The sequence below is a fragment of the Anopheles marshallii genome, chromosome X, assembly GCF_943734725.1.
Source record: "Anopheles marshallii chromosome X, idAnoMarsDA_429_01, whole genome shotgun sequence".
NCBI classification, from domain to species: Eukaryota; Metazoa; Arthropoda; class Insecta; order Diptera; family Culicidae; genus Anopheles; species Anopheles marshallii.
This window is the reverse complement of record NC_071325.1, coordinates 5,877,689-5,895,226: the sequence shown is the minus strand read 5'-3', so window position 1 is coordinate 5,895,226 and position 17,538 is coordinate 5,877,689. Positions and strand designations below refer to the sequence as shown.

The 17,538-nt window shown below is 46.3% G+C and overlaps 1 protein-coding gene across 1 annotated transcript in view; it reads left to right on the top strand.

The window, feature by feature from the left end:
* LOC128714277 (mucin-19) overlaps positions 1-17,538 on the top strand; it is a 76,588-nt gene that overhangs the window by 33,510 nt on the left and 25,540 nt on the right. The window lies entirely within an intron of this gene.

Genomic DNA, 17,538 nt, shown 5'->3' with positions numbered 1-17,538 from the left:
TGGTGAAAGGGCAAAGCATTGGCGGATGGCGTTTGCCGATGGGTGGTACCGATCGGCCTGCTCGGCATCGATGCCCGAGCAACCGGCAATTATCGGTACATCTTTTAATGTTGATGGGTTGATTGATTTGGCCGGTGGCATCCTAGCCCCGCACCCCTCAACCTTCACGCTGCCAGGGTAAAACTTAATGGTCTCAGCATCCTCCACCCCCCCCTCCCCTCCCACAAGCATCCCCCACGGGGTAGTTCGAGCTAATTCTGCATACCGCCAGACAGTCGGCGATGAAGATACACACATGTGTATGTGTGTGTGTGTTTGTGTGTGTTAAACCAAGAAGCATAAAGAGGCACGATGTTTACATGCACAAAAAAAGGGGGCAAAAATAATAAAACAAGCAAAGAACAAGCGAAGTACAAGCGAGAAGTAGAACCACCCCAATAAATGAGCGCTCGTCCGGGGAAGGACGGTGGGGGGGAGGTGGAAATAGCAAACCACCCTGTAGCACTGTGTGTGTGTTTTTTTGTGTGTGCTTCTCTTTGGTTCGTTGCTTCCAACCACCAACTCGACGCCTTGTTACGCTAAAAAAAAAACAAAGCGAAACATAAAACCCCGCGCGCGAACGAGACACGGTGGGCATGCGGTGCCCCAGGAGTGCGCCCGTAATGGGCGGATGAGAACCGAACCGACACCGGGTAATGGGGCGTAAGCGAGTAACGTGTGTGTGTGTGTGCATGCTGTGGCGTAGCATATTACAGAGTGCTGCACCTCATTCTTCCTCCCTCCCCGCCTCTCCCCGCCACCCCCCTTCCGGGCAAACGTGTGGCCCCGGTTCACATCGGTGCGTCTCGCGCGAACGTGCGAAAGGAAAACGAGCAACGAAACGAAATGGAAATCGGGGGTATTATTTATAATCATATGCCTTTAATCGTAAGTGTATATAATCACGATTTACGTTAATTATTTTAATAGAATGTTAATTCGATGCCCTCGAGTTGTTCGGTACGGGATGTGCGCTTGTGTGTGTGCGTGTGTGTGTACTGCGCCCGGTTTCGTAGTGCGGTCTTGTTTGTGTGTGTGTGTGTGTGTGTGTGTGTGTGCGTGTGTAGAGGATCACTTTCCGGTATCGGTTCGGTTTTCTTTTTCCACATCTTCTTTTTTTTGCCGTGCCTGTTAAGGGTCGGGTCGGGACCATTTGTTTTCCGTTTATTGTACACCCAGTGACTTCGGCGGGTCTGCTACGAAAATGTGTGCGGCAAAGAAAAAAAAGGCAACCTTTCCATTCCTGGAAGTTTCCGATCCTTCACGATGCACATTACGCTGGAACTCGGGTTACGGAATTAGTGACTCAATCTGGTGTTCGTTTTAAGGGTGAAGAAAAGCGCTTCTGTGGCCCTTCAAAAAAAAAAAACACGTGTGATCTGCCATTTTAAAGTGACAGTTACGGGTGACGTTTGCTGGCGCGGCTCATCTTACCGTGGTGGTAAAAATAACACGCGTGACTTAGCACCGTCAGCGCATCTGGCTCACACACACACACACACACACACACATTTTCCAGCCGAGGCGTGGAAAAACTTCTCGCCCTTTTCATCTCCCCCCCTCCCCCAACCCAGGCTCGTTTCCGTCTCGTTTCTCGCGTTGCTCTACTTTGTAGAGCGCATGGAAAAAAAAGATGGCGAAGTTGCGGTCAGAAGACCATCTTCGACCACCCGCGTGCTGCGCGCCAGCAGTGAGGCCCACATATTGCGGAAAAGTGAGGAAGCCACACGGTGTGCTGGCCAAACCCAACGCGCCTCATGCGTCCTCATGGCTTTTTTTTAATGCCTTCTCTCTCTCTCTCTCTCTTTCTCTCTCTCTCTCTCTCTCTTTCGCCACCCCTAATTTCAAGCAATTACACATCGCTGTAAAAGTTGGCAGTTACAAACTGTGCGATGTTTTACATATTTGTTTCTTCTTTTCCTATCTCACTTTGTGTGTGTGTGTGTGTGCTCTTTTTTTTCTTCTTTACATCAGCCGTGTCAGGTTAGTACCTAGGGATTGCTCGCAGTCTAGTCGCACCTCTCCTTCCACCCGCATGTTTTGTTTATCCTGTTCGGCCTCGCAGCGAAGCGCGCAAACTGTGCGCACACCCTTCGTCAGCTCATTATAATTATCATCATCAGGCCGCAATTTATGTTCGTAATTCATGACTTTAACGCGTACTAATTTTAGCTTCATTAAACACACACACACACACACCACCGGCTGGGGTTCCCTTTCTCTTACCTTGCCAGATTTTGGTGTGTGCACGGTTAATCGGTCGTTCGATGTACGATGACGTGCCTTTTTAGTGGTTAGTAGATGTATGTCGGCATTCTGACGGTTTCCTGTGAGCACTTACACACACACACTCACACACCGCAAGCTGGAGAAGAAGCAAAGCGCATTTTTATGGTGGGATAGGGAGGGGTTGTTTCGTTCCGAGTGATGGATGCTTGGGGTTTTTTTTTTGTTTTATTATTATTTTGCGTGTACACCATCATTGCTGTATTTGCGATCGTAAAATGTAAGCACACACACACACACACACCGAGAGGGTAGAAAATAGACACCCGGCGGGCGTACGTGCCACAGTCTCCGGCCGGTAATTGTTTGGCTTTGGTGAAAAAAACAAACAAACAAAACAAAACCAAAAGTTGATTTTAAAACCCAAAACCAAAAAAAAAGAAACTCCACAAGAAACATAAACAACAGGTTGGTTGTGACGTGGTTGATACCTATTACCTTTGTTGCTCGTCTTGACTTATATTGTTGTGCCTGCCAGTGTGAAGGGGGCTAAGTTGACACAGTTTTTTTGTTGTTGTTGCTTTAATGCCGGCAGGATATGTTGGAGAAAAGATTCCACTGTTTTATAACCGCCCAAAAAGGGTGTGCAGTGCATTTTACGACCGCTAAATAATAAAGACAACGCAATTTTTGGGATTTTTGCGAGAGATTGCTTTAAATGTAAGGCAGGAGTTTGACGTTTGACCCCAAAGGCTGGTCATCTTTGTAGCCTTTAAAACAGGTATGTTTGATGGCGGACATTATAGGAGTTACACCGTTGAAGCTATCACAAAGTGCATATTTTTTCCTTACTTTTAAATATATTTCCTGTCATCGTACGTAGGATTTTTGGATTATGTCAAAAAATAAAAAGTTGACAATTATTTGAATTTTGAACTAAAAACAGACGTCATTTGTAAACCTCAACTCGAATAAACGTCATTGAAAAATCTTTTTTTTTTTTTATAAATCGAAACGTCTACGTACGATGACAGAAAAAAATGTATAAAATTGAAAAATTTAAACTGCCTTCAGACTGATGCTACCGTTTTTCAGTAATGATGTCCGCCCACTGCAACATCAGATAAGGGGGATCGATAATCCTCGAAAAGTTCTGAACTTTCGATAAAAGATAAAGATGTAAAGTTATTCATTCAGATTTCCAGGATTTATCCGATGAATCCGGTCTCAGATATTCACTCAGCACTCGAGGGGAAACAATCTAACAAACCAACAGAAGGGTGGAAATATTCGCCCCGGTTTGTTCCATTCACCCTGCCATGTTTATCTCAACGTTGCATAGTTGAAGTTACCTTATCACGTCAAAATACACATCCATTCATACCGAACAATGCCATTTCCCCCATTCACCCCCATTCGGGGGGGATGTGCGCGTGCGCCATTTTTTATTAACACCGGGGGACATATATGTGTGGTCGGTTTGCGCTTTCGCTTTTAACTCGGTGCAAATGACCGGCCGGCAGTTGCTGTGGCTTTGCGGGCAATCATTCGCTCGCGTAAGTTGAAAAGAAAGGAAATAAAGGAAGAAAACAACAACAAAAAGAATACGTTGTGATCGTTTAATAGAGGTCCCGGGGCACATCAGCCCCTCAAGAACAACAGCGGACAGGCGACTACAGAAAGGACGACATAAAAAGAAGATAAAGGAAATGTAAAAAGATTGCAAAAAAGAAAACAAAAACTTGGAAAACAGCAGTTGAAAAACACACACACACACATACATAATACAACAAACAGCGGCAAAGAGGGCAACGCGAACGGGCAATCCGCCATCATTTGCATATTTTAATACGCGGAGCAAAAATATAAAATTATTTCAAACTTTATTCGCACAAACGCTGTTTCTTCACTTTTCTCCTTGTTGCTGTTTGTGGTAAGGAAGCACCGCCATACTGGTTAGGCCACTACACGAAAAAAAAAAAAACAAGGGCCAATGTCCTCGGGAAGGTTCGTGTCAACAAAAGCGGCAACGACAAAGCAAAAAAAAAAACACAGAAGCAGTTTTCCACATTGAAGGTTTTCCACTGAAAAAATTATGGTGGGCGGGGAAGGGTGGGGTAGGGGGAGGGGGGGGGGGGGGGGAAGGTGGAAACGCATTTAAAATGTACATAGGAACGTACATAACGTTTGTTCGGCCTGCCTGACGGTGGGAGAAAGTTTTTTTTCTTTGGTCCATTTTTTCCACTCAAGCAAACTTTTTCCGGAATGCGCAAAAGAGAGAAAGATGGCCGAATATGTGTGTCCTTTTTGGACACTCTTAATTAAGCCATCCAACAGCCAACCCGTGGACCCGGGAACTGCGAATGCTTTTGGTGTGTGGTGCATTTTTTATTTAAACATTCGCCCTGCTTGAGGTGCCCTGGCAACTCCCTGCCGGGGACTGGAAATTGTGTGCGGGCCGACAGGAGAGCCAAACACAAAAAAAAGGAACAGATTCCAAGTCAAGGGACTCGTGTTCGGGGGCACGCTTTATTGAAATTATGTGCCAACTGGAAAAGCAAATGAAACCTAGAGTGGTTTGGTTCCGGTGCGCAAAGCAACCACCAGCCAGACCCTGCGGGCTGGTTGGCAGATTTGGCCCGAAGCTGTCGCACCAGTCCTTTTTCGTGTCGGTGTGTGCGTGTGGAAAGCACACAAGCCTCGCTGCTGCCTGCTGCACGGTGTATATATGTATATATTTATTTTATTCCTTCTGATTTCGGATGCCTTTCTGACTGGGGTGTTTTTTTTTTGTCGCTGTTGGTCGCTGCTGAATTTATTATCCTGCCGTTTGTTTTCCACCTCCCCAAAATTACCTTCTGGGGTGTGGGGTGGTAAAAAAGAAGGTGTTACGGTCGGTTAAAGCTCCCCTCTCCCCTTCACACACACACACACACATTATGGTGGATCCAACAACCAAAAAAAAAAAAGGAAACCGAGGGTGTTTTCTCCGCCCTTTTGTGTTCTTGTTTTGTTTTTTTATTTTGCTCTCTCCAAAGTCTTCTGTTAAACGTTGCCAAACCCGCCCGGTGCCGCCGGTTGGTCATTTTGTGTTTCGGAGTTACGGATAATGAATTTGTTTCGAGCATGTCTCTCTCTCCAGTGTTTTGTTTTTTTTTCGCCCATTCATATCCACCTTCCATTGCTCGCCATAATTTTGTTTCTGTCCTTCTGTGCGCGCTGTTTTTGGTTTTTTGTTTCGCTTTTCTCTGACAAGCCATGCTTCTTTTTTTCTGTCTCGTGTCCAACCGCCTTATGGGTGCCGTTATGCAAAACCAAGGCACATTTTTTGTCTTACTGTTGGCAAAGCCCGACAAAAACTAACAAATTGTTGCGAACCGAAGTTGGGAATGTTTCGTAGCACGATATAAGCACGTAGCACGATGAAAGAGGGTTGGGAGGGAAGGAGGAGGGGGAGTATTTTTATCTGGCGAGCTAAACAAATAACCACAATCCATTAAAGGTAAAGTGTGGCTGGTCAAGTACGGTTTTGCTAATCGAATGGGACTGAGCTGGTTGGGAGCGGACTGTTCACTCCTTCAGGGTAGCTTTTGATCGAGGGTCGAGTTTCGTTTGACAGCTTGAGTGAACCGTCACTTATTAGCCGGGCACCTTATTAACCGGGTGTCGGATTATCCGTGCTGCACGGAAATGACAGTTCCATACACTATTCGATGTACTTTTTCCTTGGGCTTGTTCTCCTTCATGATGTATCCTCCTGTTTATGTTGCGCCCCTTATCAAAATTTTCTCACTCAGCGACCTCTACTTGCTTTACTAAAACTTCGATTCGCCTACTAGTATTATAAATCTAAAGCCTTCCTAATGTGGAAGTTTGGAACTGTGTTTACAGAGTGTGATTGAAGACTCATGCGATAAATATGATATACCATCTTATCGGCGCAGTAATTTTCCATGTAAAATGTGTACAATTTTTTTCACAAAAGTTTAAATATCACGTAATTAATGCATTCTTTCCCATTGTCTTCTTCTCTCGTTTACAGGTGAGTGGCGAATTCTGGATTTGTATATGCTGGATTGGATGAGTACATTAGTTTAAGCTTCTTTTGGGATGTTGTTTTGTTTTTGGTGACATTTTTCGAGGCGCCCCGGTGGCATGATGGTAGCGGCGTCGGTCTTCACACGAACGGACCGGACCAAAATCCCATCCGGGCCAATCTCCCGTGCGCAGGACGTGACTATCCAGCTACGGGAAAATAAAGTCACAGAAAGCCAGAAATGGCAGGCCTCTTGACCTCTTGAGGTTGTTGTTGTCGATAAAGAAGAAGAAGAAGCTATTGACATTTATCTGTGACTGACTGTCACTCGACAGGACGGTTACAAAATCCCATCCGGGCTCTTCCCCGGTAGCAAGGATTGACTACGCCAGTGATGCCAACCGGGACCTATTAGGTCGTTACACCAACAAGAAGTCATTTAAATTAGCTCTTTTTATAGAATATTGCAAGCATTCTTTATTATAGCACATAAATAATCAAAGATCTTTGAAACAACTGTAGGAATATATCTTATAATTAATGTCTTGCAAGCAGTTCTCCATGCATTTTTTTTTGTGTGATAACGTTAACTCCGCCGTGCGCTTGCGTTAGCTAATGCCCGAACAAGTGTTCCAAGGTGAGACAAAACTAGTTCGGCATTTAAGCAATCAATTCGTCCGCTTCGGCTGATTAGTCTCCTGTTAAGCTCGTTTGCAACAACTACCTCACCTCGATCTCGCACCATTAAACGGTTAATTTATCGCCAATTCACACGTTAATTACACTCTCTCCTCTCGCCTCGGAAGAAGGGGGAGGGGGAGGGGGAAGGGGGGGCACGGCGCCCTAAAACCATCACCCCCGGGTCCTGCCCTGCGGTGGTTAAACGTCAAACGTCCGGGGCCAAACGAGAATCACCTTTCTGCCGTGCCCCAACCGCGTTCAATGGGTCAAACGGTTGAAGGTCAGACCGTGCAGGGTGGGTCGCGTATTATGAATGGAGAGAGAAGATGAGAGAAAAAAAAACGCACACTCACACACACTCGCGGTGTGTGTTGGTCAGTTTCTTCGGCCGGTCGGACGTCAGGGCTGCTGGGGGATTACTCTCGGTTTGATCGTGTGCGCGGCAAAAGAGAAAGCCCGGCCCAAACTCCTGACCTCTTATCGATTTTGTTTTGTTTTGTTTTTTTTTGTTGCTCGCAGTCCAAGTCCAATATAAAGACTTGTGCGACCCAGCGACCGCCGTTTGCAAAATGGTCAGTCGTGCAAGAAAACCGGTTTGTCGATTGCTGGCCGGTGTGGCATCGCACGGAATGAGGGCTTTTGAACCCTTGGCGACCAATTTTAATAGCTCAATCGAGAAAGTGTGTTCCCGGCCAGGTTTTTTTTTTTTTTTTTGTTGGTTCACCGTCGGCCATTTGTACCCTGCAGACGCTGCGCCCTCGGTGAAAGTGGTGTATTTTCGGGTGAATCGTTCGACGGGGCCGAACAGTTTGGAACAGTCTGCAGGTGGGTGTCTTTGTTGGGTGAGATTTATAACTCGCTTCTGGAGGTGGAGTTCCCGTAACTGAACACCAAGAATTTCCATCTGTCATCTTGTGTCTGAAGAACGCCCAATGTAGACACCGAGCATTCCGACTACGTCCGTCCGAATATTTCTAACCCAGCTACAGACTGCGCCGCAACGTGCGTCAAACGAATTCTGAGAGGGACGCGTTGGTTCGTCAGAACATCAATGTTTGCCGAACGCTTCCTCCGCCGCCCTACACTGCCCCAACGGATATTGCCGAGACGTTCGGAGCGGTGCGGTGTCTTGTTTAAAATTTCACGCACGATTGACTGCTTCCGAGAAAAACCGACCAACGCCAACAGCAAAAAAAAACCTCCTGCCCGCACTGTAGAGGCGGATGACACGAAGAAGCGTTACAAATATGCCGACCAACCGCATAGTTGTTGAGGTTAGCGGTCGCTTTGTGCTTTGTTTTGCTGTGTGCGTCGTCCCGCTTAGTTTGTCGCGTCCGGTTGAACACAACCAGACGCGACGCCCAGTCACATTGGAAGGTTTTGTGTGTGTTTGTTGCCGTTTGCTGCGGGTACATGTCTGCCTTACCAACGCACACTTCATATTTCACATTCGCTTTGCCGCCGTCGCGCACCGCTGGTTCCGCCGGGTGTGTGTTTGTGCCGCCATTGGCCCCGTACGTGGATGTGTGTTTGCACGGGACGTTTTTCTCACTTCGGTGCGAACACATGCTACCGTATAATTTTACGATGTCGCGTCTTTACCACCCACCGAGCGAATAGGGGGTTTCCATTCTTGTGTTCCCTTTCGGGTTCTACCACTACCACCTCCACACGCCTGGGAAGGCCCTTCCCTTTAGCCAGCGCTATAATTAGAAGCCTAATCTTTGACTTTGCCTTTTCACGCCTCACGGAGGCGGCGTAATAATGGTTTTCTGTTCCTTTTTGCCTCCTCACGATTAATTCCTTTACGTTTTAACGTCCCACCCAGCAGCCGGTACGCCGTCCGCTGTGCACGGCCAAGCTTATGTTTTGATTCCTATTAACCATTTTGTCTGAGCCATGGTTGACTGTGTGGTCCTACCGTGTATTAGAGACGCTTGTGAACAGCTCGTACAGTCGAGCTGCGACATTATTACTCACCGATAGTTGTAAGCCACTACCGATGCGGGGCGGGAAACGGTGAGCGGTGAAACGTTTGCCTGTTGTGTGCCGGTGTGGATGTTTTACAAACTCGTTTCATAGTCATTACTCCGCTCCACACGGATTAGCCGCGTCGGGTAGTAAGCGTGCAGTAGCAGCGATCGAACCGAAAGGGGTTCACCATGGCTGTCATAGCTGTGACTTTCTCTCTCTCTTTCTCTCTGTCTCTCTTTCTTCTTCCCGTGCTCAAGCCTGTCACTCAAACTATTTTACTCCGTTTTGACGGGCGTGACGATACTTACATGCGGTGAAAGATAAGCTTCTGGTGTTACACCTTTACGTTCGGACTGAGATTTGTCAGCAGTGCTGTCACGGTGATGGGGCGTTGGGATTCTTTAGTGTACCGGTTTACTTACGTCATGTGGCCGTTGGAATTTCGCTACGCAAGCTGCAGAGGTGTGAAGATGGAATTTGGGTAACGTGTTGCTTAATTTCATGCGCTTCTCGGAGGTGCGCTTTGAATGCCTGAGCAGAACACAAAAACACTCAGCAGACTCGCTCTGTTTAACGATAGTTACAAATTAACTTAACTCGTGGAGTTGTTGTCCAGAGCTGGATAGTGATAAGATAAGGAAGGATACTCTAAGTAGAAGAATTGTCAGGGAAACTTCTTATATTATGCTCAATATTTCCAAAAAATATTATATTTCCAAGTCTTGAGGTTTTATTACGCTCCAATGCACGGAAAACACACCTTTTCTCTGTGTGACTCATAATGTATAATTTCTAATTGATCCCACCAGAGCGCATTTTTGGTCAGTAGTAGTTAAACTTCTTATATTTTTCACAATATTTCCAAGTCTTGAGGTTTACCCTTCAATGCACGGAAAACGCACTCTTTCCCTGTGTGACTCATAATGGATCATTTCTAATTGATCCCACCAGAGCACATTTTGGGTAGCTTTAAGGCTGACATTATCTACCTATTTGAAGTTTATCACCCAACGAGCACTGCTAGATGTAACAGTGGATTACGAGTCCAATTTGAATACTTCAACCATAATCGGTAATTGTCCACATTTGCTGTCGGGTACAAAACCCCACAGTCAATATGGACAATTATCCACTTCAAAAACAGGATCACGTCGTCATTTTGACAGGCACCCGTGTAACGGAGACAGATTTAAAACATATCGCCGACCACTTGCTCCCCGGTGTAAAGATGTCACACGATCCGCAGTGTCCGCGGTGGGTGGACGGTATCCGGGGGCGTGGGGAGAGAAATCGGTTTGAAGGGTGTAGGTACAACACAGTGTACGACAAAGTTGTCTGGTAATTAATGCCATCACACAAACACACACACACACGGTGTTAGCTTCCGTTAAATGCTCGGGTTCAACACGAGTCGCATCTGTTTTGATCCCACCGTAGAGGGATGGAGTGGAGGGATCTTCCCAGCTCTCCTGTCACACACGCTTCAAAACCGGTTTTGCATAAACCCCCGGTAGCACCGGCGGTACCACTTTCACTAATTGACGTCTAATTCGGTATGCAGTCGTGGATATCCGCTGCCATCTCCAACCCGTCCCCAGTATCCAGCTGGAGTGTGTCGGTGTGTTTGCTACCCTTTTATGATCTAATCTCATCCGGGCGTTCCGGGAACTCTTCCCGCCCGCGCGGTAAAAGCGCAGCCAGAATCGAATGAAATACCGATTATGTGCCAATAAATTTCCACTTTACGCTTGCGTTTCGCTCACGAGATATTTACCCTACGCTTTTAGCGCGTCAATTGCCGGGCAAACGCCCGTCGATTATCGGAATGGTTGGTGATGGTTTGCGTGTGCGTGAAGAAGGGAAGCTAATCGCGGTACCTGATTGAAGCGAAACGAGTAGAATTTATCGCTAATTTTCGGGTTTACGGGCTGGAATGCGGGATATGTTCGGTAGTTACCGGGGCTACGGGTTGCGCTGGGTTCTAGCGAGATGTCGAAGGTTTATGGACATGAACGATATCTGGAGATTATTATGTCAACTGAGCTGGAAACTCGTGAGCTTCAATACATTGAAGAACTAATGCTACCATAATTAATAACTGGCTATCATCATTGTCAGTACTGAAATCTTCAATTTCTAGAATATCTAGCATATCGATTCTAGAATTTACCAATACATTGTCAAGTCTCTCTAACCTGCAAGCTGAAGGAACCGCCATCTTAGAGCGGCTTGCAGCTTTGGGAAACAAACTTGGCAGAAGTCTTCAACCATGCTCTGTAAACGCAGCCATCACGAGCTGTCATCAGATAAGCACCAACACATGGCTATCTTAGAAAGTTTTGACATTTGGTGACACATTGGTGTATAAACATCATGTGTAGCTTAGAGAATGTCATATGAGGAAGACTTTGCAGCTTTGAGAAGCATAAAATATATTGCAAATAAAGGGACTGTCAAAAATGGGCATCTTAGAGAGACTCGCTATCTTTAAAAGATACTACCTCAGAAAAACATGGCGGTATTTATAGCAATAAAGACATGCTTCTTGGAAGCTCTCCAGTGACAGTTCGTGATTAAAAAAACGACAACCAAAGTGCCCTTTTGACAACACTATCTGTTGTCCTTCGGCAGAGATCTAACCCTCCCCGATACCCGTTAGTGCAGTCAATTAGTCCTTATGAGGTGATAAAAAGCCTTCCGCAGCTTCTGCACGCTGCACGGCAAAGCTAGAAAGTGAAGCACTGTATCTACCCTACTACCCACCATTAAATGCCTGATGTCATTCGCTGGTGTTGCGAAAATCCACCCCCCCCCCCCCCCCACCAATGTTGGTTGTGCACAATGCGTAGGATTTCGCTTCCTTTATGTTTCATTCCTTCATTCGCGGTGAAGGCGAGAGGAACGAAGGGGGAGAGCAACTTACGATCGCTTCATTCACTCACTGCTTACGGTGTAATCTCTGGTCTTCGGGTTGTTAACGTTACTTTTTATTTAAAGACCGACAAATGGATGGAATGTGAGGGTGCCATAAAAATAATCATTAACTTTAATGTCATCTGCTCATCTGCTTCGACTCGCTCAATGGCAGGGGGGTTGTATTGGGGGGTGTTTTTTTACTACCTCTACACGACAGACGTTTGAATGTCGCGGTGAAGTGATGTGCACGGGTGAAGACAGATTTTGTTGTTTCCTCTCCTAGTGGGAGGGGGTGAAGCAAAGCAGAAAACAAACACGTTTATAATGCACGGGTAGAAGGTTGGAAGTGCGCTGCAGCCGTGAATAGTGAGGCGATCTTTGAAGTAAATTATTCCATTAAATGGTAATGCATATTAACTCCAACGTAAGATTGTTAAAGACGAATTGAATCTATCACTACTAATTGTGGGTTTAATTTAATTAACAAATCCCTGCAGAGTTTGCAAGTGTTTCATAAACCCATCCCCAATGGCAAGGCAGCCATTTTCTTAAGGGTGAACGAAAACAAAAAAACAACATCCAACAACAACCTGTTGTCCCTGTGGGGCTTGGGTGCGATCCATTATCCTCCAGCGATTGCAATGCGTCTACGTCTCTCAATTGGTACCACAGCCCGCCCGTAGTCGATTGCCCCTCTTGACAGATGCTCCGGATGATCCTTTAACGCTGAATGGCACGTAATTACAGCTAAGTGGATTAATTGACTAATCACACGTGAGAACCCAACGAAACGTCAGAAAGGGAGGTGAGTGTGCCTCGGTGCTTGTCTGGTGTGCCGTTCAGAGGCCGGGTTGCGTTACAGCGTTACTCAACCTCTACCCGGTGTTGCGAAGAGTTAAATTGATGCGGTGAAAGTTCAGGCGGGCAAAATTAGTCCCGCCCGGGTGCGCCCAAGCGGATGTATCGGATAAAAATTCTTCGCAAACACGAACTCCTATTTCCCGCAGTTTGATTTAATTTGCCGTTTAATTTTGCACCGGTTTTTTTTTTTTGGAAAATGTGCCGGTGGTGTGTCATCAAACGTGCATCGTCCCCGGCGCGGGTTTGGATGTTTGCGAAAGCAAGACGAAACGACAACCGTCTCGGTGCGGAACAGCGAGTCGCGCGTGGTTTAATGGGACGCGGGTGGGGGGAGAGAGAAGGTTATTAATTTTCGACTGAACAGAAACTTCAACGACGTCGTAACTCCACCACGCGAACCGGCGACGGTTTTGCGACGGTGCTAGTTGCGCGGTTTTTGCCTGCTGAAACTTAAGAATCCAATTAACAGTTTTAACCTTATCAGTGTTTTGCACCGTGTGCAACGTGCAGGCGTCTCGGTCGTCTTCGTCTGCTTGTTTGCCACGGGTTTGCGTTCCCAGTGGGAAGGTTGCAGTTCGTTTGATGCTTCGGAAGAAGCTGTCTTAATGTCTCGTGGAGGTCGTCAGAGGGCTTGCGATGCTGAAAGTACTGCACACATTTACCCTGAACTGCTTGGTGTATATACGCCACCGTCCAAAGATCGAAAATACAAAACTGATGACGTATCACAGAATAAACGTCAAAGTATGAAGTCTACTGAAGTGGACGAAAAAAGATGCTTCAGATTTTATCACACCCTTGGGACGAGCATCATACAGTGGTCGTTTGAACTTGCTACTCGACTTCAACATTTTTCACAGCTAAGCGGAACAAAAATAGCATAAGGCACAGGCGTCAACTTTTATTACACATTTAGTCACCTCAGCGCTCAGCCCGCGGGTTTATTCCAGTTCAACCACCCTTGTTAGCGTTCAGGGCGGCAACGTCTCGATTGTTTCACAGCGTTTTGATGGCTGTTGGAGTTCCCCATTTTACGGTTGTGCCGTAAAATTATAATATTAAGAAGCGGGAAATAAACTCCAAATCGTTGCGTCGTGCTGTACACTGTGCTGCACTTCGATTTGTTGGAGAGTGTGAAGAGGTCGCACAACACACTTTTGATTGTTGTTGCTCTAGTAGAGTTTCATCCGTGCCCGTTGTGCCGCTTTGTGTCTTGCGTGCTTTACAAAATCGATAATTGTACCATTGTTAATAAGAGCCCGAACCCTGTGCCGAAGGGCTGGTATATGAGTTACGTTCGGATTGCTTTTTCTTGTCTGTTTTCGCCGATCCGAGATCAGGTTTTTGCAGCACCGTGCCACCGCTTTCGGTAAACTTTTATTTTCCCCGATGCACCCAGCACAGATAACGAAGATAATGGAGTTTTCTTGAAATTTGTAAGTAGTAGCATGGGGGGTGTTCTAAGGAGGTGTAGAAAGGGTCGAGGAAAGCACTTGCATAGCGTTGCGCTTTTAGCACATGCGGAGAAAGTTTTAAGAATGCCAAACCCTCGTAGGTGGCGAGAAGCGAACCAACTGAAAGGCACCACGCTCTGGGGGACATTTGTTCAATGATTTCACTCGGTATCCTCGTTCCAAGTCGGTGACTTCCCGGCATGCTGGTTTTAAAATGGAACAGTGCGCTAGAAATGTTTGGCACTAGTTTCTGGTGCGAATTCTTGATCTACCAAGAATGTACAACGATCACTATTCAAACCCACGCTGAAGATATAGCGATTGGAACATTTGTCAGGTGCCTCTAGTTCGGAAGGAAGGAATCCTCCATCTTTCCACGACAGTGATCATGTTGCAGCAGTAATACGATTACATTTGTCATATTGTTATGAAATCTTCAACTGGCGTCTCAGCCAGTACGCTTACGTACATTCCCAACACCCACTTAAGTTTGAAACGAAACAACAACGAAAAATGGCGGAGCAGCAGTAACGTAATGTGCGTTCGAAAAAGGAAGAAAAAAAACAGCGAGACGAAAAGCAAAGTATGCATACTTCACGGGGAGGGGTGGGGGAGTGAAAAGCAAATCGCGAAACTTTTCCATCGTTCACACCCGACCGGCATCTTCGCACGGACGCATCCTTCCTTTTATTTAATGTCAGCGCCTTCTTTTTTATCGCCATTCTACTGAAGATTTTCCATTCTGTGGATGTCGAGACAGGCGGGAGGAATGGGTAAGGTTCGTAGCGATGCTGGCTAATAAGAGCAAGAGAGACCTCGTTTACGTACAGCCCCCCCACCCCTTCCCCCTTCTCCCGTCTTCCACAACGTCTCCTTTCCATCCAAGCTTAGGGAAGAATGTTTCAGACTCGTTCCCAACTCCTCCCGTTTGTGTCTTGCCGATCCCGGCCAAAGACATCTGATTCTGGCGAATAAAGGGAGAGAAGTTGGTGTGTGTGTGAGTGTGTGGGCGGCACGGTACTGAAGAAATTATTCCGAGATAAAATAAATTACCGAACGATAAAGTTGGATGAAAAAGCCATTATAACTTTTTCAAATTAAATTATTAGTATACAGCTTTCGGATGGCTAGTGTGGGGGAGGGGGAGGTTCAGGGGGGTTTCCCGTGCCGTGTGTCCTTCTTCCAGTGCAGATGAGATTGGGTTGCAGTTTCTCTGCAGCCGAGGTTTTCGCACAGTCCCCCCCCCGGGGCGAAAGGAACAAGGTGTGCCGGTTGGAAGAAACCGGAACTTTTCCGTACCATTTTCGGCGAATGGAAGAGCTTGCGCCAAGGGGAAGGTGGCCTCGTGGAGTGTTTCGTTCGCATTACGAATGCGCCCGAAGATGGAAGCTGTTTCAGGGAAAAGTTCGCAGGCCAAAGCATTATAATAGTGAAGAACTTCCGTACGGTATCCCCGGCACCGAGCCGGGTGTCATTTCTTTTTCCGTTTCGGTTGCGCACTTCCAGAAACCTGTTGAGGGGGGGGTAGGTGGAATCGGGAACGTAACCAGCGGGAGAGATTGCATGCACCAACACCAGCATTCAAATCGTTTCAGAAACGCTACGAAAAAAAGAGCAATGTAAGGACATTGAAGACATCAGAGTACTCTGGGTGAGGTACTTCTTTTGCTACTCCTTGCATGTTTCTTTATGATATGCTAAGAGATCTAGTGCGAAGACAGTCGTTGGATAGGTTTGTGAAGTCTAGAGATGTCTAAATGTTCAACGCTACTAGAAACAGTAGTTTTGAAAATATCCGATTGGTTGGAGACACTCTTTTATAGATTAGTGAAGTCTAGAGATGTCTTATTGTACAACACTACTAGAAACAGCAATTCTGAAAATATCCGATTAGTTGGAGCAAGTCTTTGGATAGATTTCTGAAGATGTTTAAATGTACAATACTTCAAGAAACAGCAGTTCTGGAAATATCCAATAGGTTGGAGGCATTCTTCGAATAGATTAGTGAAGTCTAAAGATGTCTTAATGTACAATACTTCGAGAAATAGCAGTTCTGGGAATATCCGATTAGTTGGAGCAAGTCTTTGGATAGATATCTTAAGATGTTTATATGTACAATACTTCAAGAAACAGCAGTTCTGGAAAAATCCAATAAATTGGAGAAATTCTTTGGATAAATTAGTGAAGTCTAGAGATGTCTTAATGTACAATACTTCAAGAAACAGCAGTTCTGGCAATATCTGATTAGTTGGAGACATTTTTTGGATAGATTTGTGAAGATGTCTAAATTCTCAACACTGCTAGAAGCAGGAGTCGGAAATATCCGTTTAGGTGTACTACATACCAGAAATGAGAAAGTCCCTCCTAGGTGCATTCTACTTCGCACCCTACTATTCCCTGAATATCTGTGCTCTGGAGCAGAGAGCGTCTTCTTGCCCCACGGTAACTTCCCCTACTTCCTTCTTACCAAACACTTAATGAAATCATTTCAATTAAGTAAAATGGCGCTCCGAACGCCACGTAGCTACCTCTGGTAGTGAAACTTTTTTGTGTGTACTTCCAATTTTCTCATGAAGTTGAAACTCCACCGGAGAAATTAGTTCGTTCCGTGCTGGCTGGAATATGGAAGTTTGCCCCTCCGACTTACACGTTGCCAACACGAGAGCAACACGAGCAACAGAACACAAAAAAAAAGCTGGACATGAAATCATCGGGCTACCGTAACGATTCCTTCTTTGTCTCTCGGGGGGTTGTAGTTTTTGCTGCTGTAAATTCACTGGATGCTGGACGAATTTTGGACTCCGGGCCGGTACCGTCGGTAGGTGACTCCCGTTCCACTGCCCATTTCCATGACACATGCGCCGTTGGACCGGCAAGAATATGGCAGCGCATCCTTTTTCCTGCCTGACCCCCCACCCACCGCCCAAAGTACTCCACATCACCGTTTCGGGCCACGGTCGGACGGTGTGTTTGGTCAAATGGACTGGGAACGTTCGTTTCGGCACGGTTTGCCAAATCGGATGGACAGGGCGCGCTTCGGGGGGTGGGGTTCGTGTGTGCACCTTTCCAACTTGCTTGAGCGTTAGAATTTCGCCCGGACACAAGCCGCCGTTGGAAACTAGCATCGGTGGGGAGGTTTTTTTCCCGGAGAAGTACTTATCTTGCTGAAGGGTTGGTGTAGAGGAAGAGCGATAGAGAGATAGAGAAAGAGAGAAGCAAAAAGAAGCAGCTCAGTAAAATCGTTGTAATCCTCCAAGCACACGGGATCTTCATGGACAATGCTCGAAGCAGGGAGAAGTCGGAGATCTGGTTTTTTTTTTTCGTTGCTGTTGGTCCTCCGAATCAAATCCC